We start from the raw sequence: 9,466 nt of genomic DNA, 5'->3' as shown, positions 1-9,466 counted from the left end.
TCATCACCATCTAAAGACGAATGTCAAAAGGGTAAATTTGAGAGGAGTCACAACTGTCTCAATTATTTAAATTCATCCTTACCTTTTTTCCCAAAAAAAAATTTACTAGGATGGGTTGGATGGGATGAGAAAGGAAATGGTGATGTGAAACAAAACAATACCTAAACATGACCCATGCTTATAAAAAAAATTTACAGACTTATCACCAATCCAATTATATTTCTCTCATACTCATCCTACTATGAGTATCCAAGTAAACTTACTCTATTGTCATCCTTATGCGAGGGTCATGGATAAAATGTTATATTGGGAATATAGTACATTTATAAAGATAATATTAAATTTAGACTTTTTTTATCAAAATAATTGTCAAAATAGTTATTTCTCAACACGTCAATATTCGTGTTTTTTTTTTTTTGCATCAAAATTATAATCAATGATGGTAGTTTTTAGAAAATAGGTACTAACTATTTGCTTAAAATCATAGTTACCAATTATAGTTCTGACATTTTTATGTTTATGGTTCTAGCTTTTTGTTTAACATCATATAGTAGTCATGGTTGTAAGTAGTAATAACTCATTAATTTTTTTTTATTTTTTTATTTTCATGTTGTTATATATAAAGCAAAAGAGAAAATACCCCTTTTCATAAATTTGTATCTAATATTTGGTACAAATTTTCTTTTAAATATACTAGCGACTAAAATTTTTATATTTCAATATTAAATTTCACTTGTTACAATTGTTAATTATCAATAATCATGGTTTCAAATTGATAGAAAAATGATTCTAAAATTGAGCAATTAGTTGTATGATAAATGAAAAAAAATAAAAAATAAAGATGACCTAAACATAAAATGGCGTAAACAAAATATTCTTATTTTATTTACATATAATTAGATCTGTAAAATAAATAAACATTTTATTTAACATCATCGATGTACAAAACCCCCGATTAATGTGAACCCTATTACATAAACCTCTAAACGATAAAAATAATTCCTAAATCTAAACCTAAATTATCAAATATATTATTATGAGCATTTACAATTATCAAATGTATTGTTACTAGTATTTAAAATCATAAGTGAATCATATCATATAGGATAATATTTTTATTTCTTACCTATTGTACATAATTTTTATACTCAATCTATTGTTATTGATTGTCCAATGTATTGTTATTTCATGCCATGCTAACAAATAGGATTGTCAAATAGTAATTATACGCATCAACCAAATGTTTAACAAACTATTTTTGGATTATTGTTTTTGTCACCAAGAAATTATAATACCTTTCCATCATTTTAAATATTATTAGCTACTATACTTTCATTATCACATTCCCTTTTTTCTTTTACTTATTTTAATAACTTAAAAAGTATGCTTAAGGTGCACCTAAGTACGAGATAGTAGGGCTGGAGACTTGTATTTTTTATTTATATTTCCACTCGAGAGCAAGACTTGCTTTTATATGAAAAATGGTTTTTAAAAAAGTTGAACTGGTTACTTTTTTTTTTAATATTTAAAAGGGAAAATAAAATAAGAAATAAACTCTAACCTTTTGTTTTTTTGAAAAAAAAATACAAAATCAGTTATGGGTCAAGTTAATTATTAGTAAGGAACCATAAGGGTAACACCCCTATAATCCAAATATATAATAAGACGAGAGGGAAAATAAATCATAATAATGTATAACAATGGTAAAGGAATTACGCAAGTTAATCTATAAGATTAATTAGGAAAAAAAGTTTTATTAATTCAAATGTTACAATGCAATATTAAGAAATTTCAGAATAATTTATTTGCATTAAAAACAATTTTGAATTAATGAATTCAATTTACTCATTTACAAAAAAAAAGTTTGGATTGAATTTTTTTTAGATAAATCTGTAAGAAAATTTCTTTTATTGTAAAATCCCCTTTTTAAAAACAAATTTGGATTGAAATATTTTTGGTAAATGGATATATATTAAAAATAAAAAAAAATATTTCGACATTTGATCCAAAAACGAATTTTGTGTAACTTTATTAAAAAAAAGACTTTTACATTTTATTTACAAAAAAAAAAAAAAAATTTAATCCTTATTTTATTTAAGGAAAATGATCTTTAAAATTTTATTTATAAAAAAATAAATCTTTACAAATGTTATGAAAAAAGGATTTTTACAAATTTAAGATTTTTATAAATTATTTAGATTAAAGATTTTTACAAATTTATTATAAGAAAAACCCCAAATCAATTTTCATCTCACCCCGGACTTGATTTTATTTTATTTTATATAGAAAAATATCTTACTTTTACTTTATTTTTATTAGGAAAGATTTGTTTAAAAGGATTTATTTTTATTTTGTTTGAGAAAAATAAAGTTTTTTCAATTTTACTTGTAAAGATCTTTGCAATTTTATTTATTTAAAAAAAAAGTGATTTCAATTTTATTAAAAAAATAAAATTTTGTTATCAAGTTTATTTAAGAAAACATTAGAAATATTTTATCCTTATTTTATTTAAATTTCTCAAGTTTATTTTAAAGATGATTTCCCTATTTTATTTGGAAAAATATTTTCAATTTTATTTAAAAGGAAAATTTTATATTTTTATTAAAAAGAAGGTTTTGAGAAATGTTTTCCAATTTTATTTTGAAGAAAGGAGAGAAAATAAGGAAGAGTTTTGTTTATAAAAAATATTTAAAGTAATTAAAGAAATAAAAATCTCAATTTTATACACCAAAAACAAAATTCCAATTTTATTCAATTTTATTTTCATTTTTTAAAGAAATTTTTACCATTTAAAAAAAAAAAGAGATTTACAATTTTATTTTTTAAAATACTTTTTTACTATTTTTTAAAAATTAACAATTTTTTTTTAAAATATTTTTTACCAATTTATATTTTTTAATTAACAATTTTATTATTTATTTATTTTAAATCAGCTTCTTTAAAAAAGATTCAGATTCCATTTTATTTAAATAAAAAATAAAAAGAATAAATGAAATAAACTATGCAATATATACCTACTTAAACAAAAATATACACAACGAATAAATATTACTAAACAACAAATAATTACAATGAATAGATATGAAAGAATAAAATTAACTAAAGCTAAGCAAAATATATACAACCAAACATAATATACAACCAAACTATGCAAATTCATCGAGTTTTCATAGAAATTTGGAACTCAAAATCTGATAGCAACATGTATTTTGATTTTAAGGCGAAATGTGGAACACTTTCCAAAATCCATTTTGGGCAAGTTATATATTTTTTTGAAGTTCTGGAAGTCAAGAATCCAATGTTTCAAATGGTGTACAAATTGAACCTAAAACGACAAAGTTGTGTGTGTTTGAAGCAAGCTAGTCAAAAAAGAATGTTGAGTTCGAAATTCATTCTACATTTCGAACTCAACCCCCTTGATTTCAAATTGGATCTCCTTCTTCCACTAATGAGTTCGAAATTGATTTGGAATTCACCCAAATCTCGAACTTAGCCACTGATGATCAAGTTTGAGCTCTGAAACACGTCAAAACGAGTTTCAAATGCCTTAATCCAATTTGAAATGCATTGTAGTCATTTAGAACTCGTAATTTTTGAAGTTTTTTCGGTTGTTTATGACTTTTCATTGTAATGAGTGGCCAATGAGAGTGCGCCACATCAAAATTTTTTTATCTCATTTTTAAAATTTTGAAACAAAAGACTTGTGATTTATTTTTATTTTATTTATTATTATAATCCATTTATTATGATAATCACAATGATACTAGCATAGTTTACTTAAAACTACTTTTTTTTTTTTTTAATCATAAACAATCGAGGTCAAGTTCAATTAGATGCAAATGAGAGTAAAATGAAAGATCCTAAATGAAAATATGTTCATTTACAAAACGAGGAATGGGTTGACACTCTCATATGCATATTTTGTAATAAAATAGCAAAATGAGACATATATAGACACAAACAACATCTTAATGGTGAATATAAAAATGCTAAAAAATCCTTGAGATATTTAGAACATGTTCAAGAATCATGGATGCTTAGTTTATATGTTTGGAGTGTTTTTATTTACTTTTTGTTGATTAGATTGAGATTTTCCATAATATTTGAAGATACATGTGCTTAGGACAAATGTTTGCATATTAAAATTTCTTGTATTATATAAAATTATACATGTGACTTTTGGTGCAACTCACTTCACTAAAGCCTATGCCTTATGCTATGCCTTGCGTTTCATACTTCGATTCTTTCCTTAGGAAGCATGGATTGTATCCTAGTTAAATACACCCAATAGTCCATAGTAAAATGGAGTTGTATAAATAAAAAAATAAATTGTGATGGACATAGTAAGATCAACGATGAGTTGCTCAACTTTATCCACACCCTTTTTAGGATGTGTCTTAAGAACAACAATGTATTTTCTTAAGTTAGTTCTTTATAAGTCGATACCTATATCACCTATGAAAATGTAGACATGTTGTAAACCTAGTTTACAACATATTCGCATACGGGGAATCGAGGCCAAAGGTTTGTTTGTTTGTTGGATATCCAAAATGAACTAAGAGATATCACTTTTATACTAAAGTTAACTAAAAAGGTATTTAATAGCACAAATGTCATGTTTTTAACAAAAATACCATATAATAAGTAACAGGGAGATGAATGATATTGATTAAAGAGTTTGTATGATAGTGTCATATTAGCACAAGATACTTTGGTTCTAGTGGTACATACACACTATTTCTGATATTTCTAGTACACAAGTTTCTGGTTGTATAGGAGAATAGTTAGTCAATTGGATCAGTTCATGTATCTAAGAAAGTCTTTTGAGGACATGATATTGATCACACAAATTATGATGAAGTAATGAGCAATGTAGATGCTCATTTACTATAAGAGGTTATAAATCATAGTTAGAAACCATATATTTTAAAATGAGTGGTTCATGGTTATTACTTAGGCTATTTAATCAATTGAGATCTCTCTAAAGGGTTAATTTTCAAAATAAGACCTGATGCATTGGAGTAAGAGACTTAAGCCCATATGACGAATTCTAGTCTCTTATGCCTACTAGTATTTTATATACACCTTCTTAAGGTTTAAGGTATTAATATAACGCTCTTAAAAGTAGTGACATTACGTGACATTTGATTTCATTATATATGACACAAGCTTTCATTTTCTATCACAATTTGCATTATTATGGTATTTTGGGCAGTCACGAGTTTCTAACAAATTAAAAAGTTAGTGCGTTTGGGAGGTGTCTTCTAAATTTTGTCAAATATTTAATGTTTAAACACTTATTAGGCTAAAAACACATCCAATAAGCACTACCAAATGGACTTTTAATTCATTACTAGTTCATAGACTTATGCAATCTACTAAAAGTTGTAGTGCATTACTTCCTAAACAATAAGATAACATGTCATGGTCATTGGGATGGTGATGCGAACCTCAATCGACACGATTTGAGACCCAACAAACAGTATTTGAATAATTGCCCAAGAAAGCTAAAATACAGATTTTTGATAGAACCCTGATCCAACGTTTATAAGTGAAATGCGAACCAAAAGTATAAGTAACAGACCTTGACCCAATGATTACAATGGAATCACGAAACGAAGGTATAAGGTTTGAACGCCACAAGGAAGAATCCTTGATAAGTTCACAGTTTTTTAAGAACCAAAAGAAGAGCAAAACCTCACATTTTCTGATTTTTTATTCAATCAAAATTCTCCCCTATTACAATGAGTGCATGCTATTTATATGTCATGAAAAAAACTTTGCTATTTATATGTCATGAAAAAAACTTACTAAATATTAAAACCCTAAACTAAAAAAAGTACTAAATATTAAAACCCTAAATAAAGGTTAATTTGGTCTGAAATTAGCAGATCCAACATAGGAAAATAACCAAAAAGCGTTCTAAATAATAAAAGTCTAAAATTAAGGTAGATTTGACCTGAATTTAGAAGCTATAGAATAGGAAATAACTGATATGAAGCTAGAAAGTCAATCAATCATTAATCCATGCCATAGATCACACCCAATCAAGCCAGATTAGCCCTCAATAGCTTGGATTAAATTTATTACACTTTCATCTTCCTTTGGGCCAAACTTGGAATGTCTTGCGTTAAAATCAGCCCAAATCTCTTGAATTAGCCCATTAAGTGCTTCTTTGATCTTCTTAGATCTTGCTTTAGTAATAGGCCTAACTGGAACATGCAATGGATCCTTGAATGCTTATTGATTCTCATCAGATGGTTTTCTTGTGATAAGTGTGTCAGTTTGTATTAGGTTAGCATGAATACTCTAGGCTACCATATTGCATGAGTTTTCAAATTTGAGAAAATATTGCACTAATGTTAATATCATACATGACTTTGACCTATGTATGAGATCCTATAATGATCATATATTCCTTATGAATTGAGTAACTGGTAGTTTAGGTAGATGACAACAATTTTTCTTAATAAAGATACCATCATATTTCATGAGTTTGAAACAAAATGTCTCATTGGGTGGACCTAAACATTTGTAGTTAGAAAACCTATGGCTATAGTAATTCTTTAAGTAAGATTTGACATATGTCATTTGTTGACAAGAGCATGTTAGTTAAACATGATAGTGGTGAATCTAAGACTTAATGCTTGGAAAAGTAAACCTTAGTGGTTGATAACTACTACCATGTTGGATTATGAAAATCAGTCATGGACCAAAGAAATCTACATACAATGAATAGTATGTTATAAACCCAAAAAAATAGTTAAATGATAATTAATTAATTAATTTATATATGATTTTAATGTCATAAGATACTATGTTGCAATCGACTATGTTAAGTGGAGTGTTAAGTCAACTTTAAAATTTAATTATGAGGGAACCCATATTTTTCTGAGTCTTAGTAGTTCTCACTTGAGCTTACATTCTTTGGTTGTACATGGTTTAAAGGAAATTTGTTTTTAATTATAAATATGTATAAGGGTGCATAAGTATAAACACTTAATTGCTTTTACACAAGTTTCATAAATGCTTATATTCAAGCGGTCTATGGTTTTTACTTGGGCTATTTAATTAATTAGAACTCATCAATTGGGTCAATTAATAAATAGGAATAAGTGGACTAGATTATGTGACTTAAACCCATATATTGGACCATAATCACTTAAACCCACTTGGTGGTCCGTATAAACCCTCTTTGGCTTAGGGTTAAACAGTCTTGTGATCTTCCATCTTTGAGAAAGAAATCATAACCTTAATTCTCTCAAGGAAGAGAACCTCGTACTTATGCCTATATTTGGAGATAGAACCATTAAGTGGAAGGCGACTCTAAAATATCGAGGTCACTTTACATCAACTTGAAAAATATTTGAGAACATCCAAATTCATGTATGTTCACTATTGTCATTCTATAAAATTTATTTTTGAAAAATAGTCATATTTTGTTGTGCCTATCTTAGTTTGTAGTCCTTTTTGAATCATGATTCCCAATATAGGTTAGATAATTTTTCAACTTTCATTTTTCCAAAAAAAACCCTAATCATCATACTTCAAAGGTGAAAGAGAAACCCACATATCTCTTTGTGCCAGGACCAACGACCCAATTTTGTTTCTTATATAAGAGTTTATATTTTTAAAAATGAAAAATAAAGTGTATTAAAACAACACACATTTGTAAGTGTCTTCTTTACATACATTTCCTATTTCTTATTTTTAAAATTATTAATTATAGTTACTTTTATATAAGATATAAGAACTCTTAAGGTTATGTTTGATTCTCATAAAGTACTAAAAAAAGAAAAAAAATAGTAAAGAAAATGATTTTATCGTGTTTAATTGTATTATGGAAAATATTAAAGAAAATAAAAGTTAAAAATTTATGTATTTTAAAATTATTTAATTTTCATATAAATAATTTATTAATTTTAATTTTTTTTTTCTTTCACTTTTTTTTTCCCCTCATGCTTTCCCTTATATTTATTGACAACCAAACATAATCTAAAGTTTTGCATCGAAAAATAATGGTTTTAGAAAGTTGTTTAAAAAAACAAGGATTTTTTTTTTATTTATCATTTTTAAATTAAAAATTTCTAAAAATGATTTTAAGTATATACAATCTATACCTTTTTACAAGATGTTGTGATTTTTATATTAATTTAAAAAAACAAAAAATAATAAATGTATTTAAACAAATAAAATATTTATAATAGAAGAACCCTCATATTTTAATATTATCAATAAATTATTTTTCTCTATAATTTACAATTGAAAAAAATCATACCTTTTCAATGTTTCAACAATTGTTTGAGAATCATGATTTAAAATAATACTTTAATTATTTTTTATTTATTTTAGAAGTAAAAATTAGCATTAAATTTTATCAACTTTCCTTGATTCTTAAAAATTACTTCTCAAAATTTTAAAATATCAAAAAATAATTTTTTTTAATAACTCAAAAAATAATTTTTTTTAATAACTCAAAAAATTTAAATATTTTTTTATAGGCCCGTTATACTTTCCACGATTGCATTTGGACTTTAAATTATTTAATATTTGAAAATCAAATTTTATAAAAAAGAAATTATAATGTTGTCATTGCATTAACATAATGAGAAGAAAAGAGAGAAAAAAAAAATAGCATAACCGATATATCTCTTTTTATTAATTCATAAATCATTATTTATAGGTTGAGCGATAATACCACATGGTAAAAGCACAAATATTTTTAGAGAGTTATTATTCACAAACTACCATAAAAATCAAATCCCATTTACCATGAAATGATTTTTTTTTTTTTAATATTTATAAAATAAAATTCAATGGAAAAGTTTGAGATAAATAAATGGGTTTTAAGTGAGTTTATGATGTTTTTAAAAACTCAAATATGACTTGTCCTATCTTGTCTTGTCACACTTGCATATAATTTTAAATAAAAATTTATTTTAGTTAATTTTATTTATTTGTAAACTTTTTATACATGAATAAAAGATCCATTTTCATAAAAAACAAATTATAAATATTTATAATATTTTTTATTTATAAATTATATTTATTTTTAATAAAGTTTTAAATTTTATAAATAAAAAAAATATTGAAAAAATATAAACGACCTAAATGAGAATATAAATAAATAAATGAGACAAGATTAAGGTGAGAGTAATCCATGGGGACTGCCTATTGTCATTTCTATATAAAATAGTAATAACTTTTATAAAACTTGCATTAAAAAAAATTGATTCATGGGGAAACTTTTACTATCTAAAATTTTTAAATTTTCAAAATAATTTAAAAAAAAACTAAATTTATATATTTTATATAAAATACATTTTTTTTTAATGTAAATAAATATGAAGCGTATAAAACACAAGAAATAAAAAACATTTTTTTGAAAACAAGGTCGTAGAAAACGAAGGCAAATTATGGAAAGCAAGGAAAGAAGCAAGAAGAGACGAGGGTGAGAGTCTCAGAC

This window comes from Vitis riparia, chromosome 16, assembly GCF_004353265.1.
Source record: "Vitis riparia cultivar Riparia Gloire de Montpellier isolate 1030 chromosome 16, EGFV_Vit.rip_1.0, whole genome shotgun sequence".
NCBI classification, from domain to species: Eukaryota; Viridiplantae; Streptophyta; class Magnoliopsida; order Vitales; family Vitaceae; genus Vitis; species Vitis riparia.
Note: the sequence above shows the minus strand (reverse complement) of the source record.